Source organism: Seriola lalandi, unplaced genomic scaffold (assembly GCF_002814215.2).
Source record: "Seriola lalandi dorsalis isolate HSWRI2012SDOR001 ecotype SW California unplaced genomic scaffold, Sedor1 jcf7180002054952, whole genome shotgun sequence".
NCBI classification, from domain to species: domain Eukaryota; kingdom Metazoa; phylum Chordata; class Actinopteri; order Carangiformes; family Carangidae; genus Seriola; species Seriola lalandi.
The window spans coordinates 137,927-138,423 of record NW_019525503.1 but is presented as its reverse complement, the minus strand read 5'-3'; positions in this window follow the sequence as shown (position 1 = coordinate 138,423).

Sequence of the window (497 nt, the reverse complement as noted above, 5' to 3'; positions counted from 1 at the left end):
GAAAATTGACATTGAATAAAGTTAAACAAGCAGTATTTACTTTATTAAAAAATAAATTTACAACAAACCACAAAAAAATACAGTTGTGGTTAGACACTATTTATAACCAGGAAAAAGTAAAACTTGCAGAAAACAGACAAAATAAAGATCTAAGAATGAGAGAAATGTGGTTATATTGGCAGAGTGATCATGCTGCTGATTATCCTAAAATAATATAAGGTTTGTTTTTGTGATTAAAGTGTAATAATGATATACATGAACTTTTTTTAGAACATTTTATGTACATGTCTTGAAGCTTTCACAGTGCACCGCAGCAAGTGAACCTACAGTTAGATGTCTTGTAGGAAATCATGTGAGAAGACGACAGTATCTGTCTTGTCTCTATTTCCTCCATTTCTTCTTCTGTTTTTCTCTCTTTCTCTGACTACATGGAGCGACTGTGTATAAGTTGTCATCATTCATGCTGTTGATCTGTTGCTATCATCGCTGTCCATCCT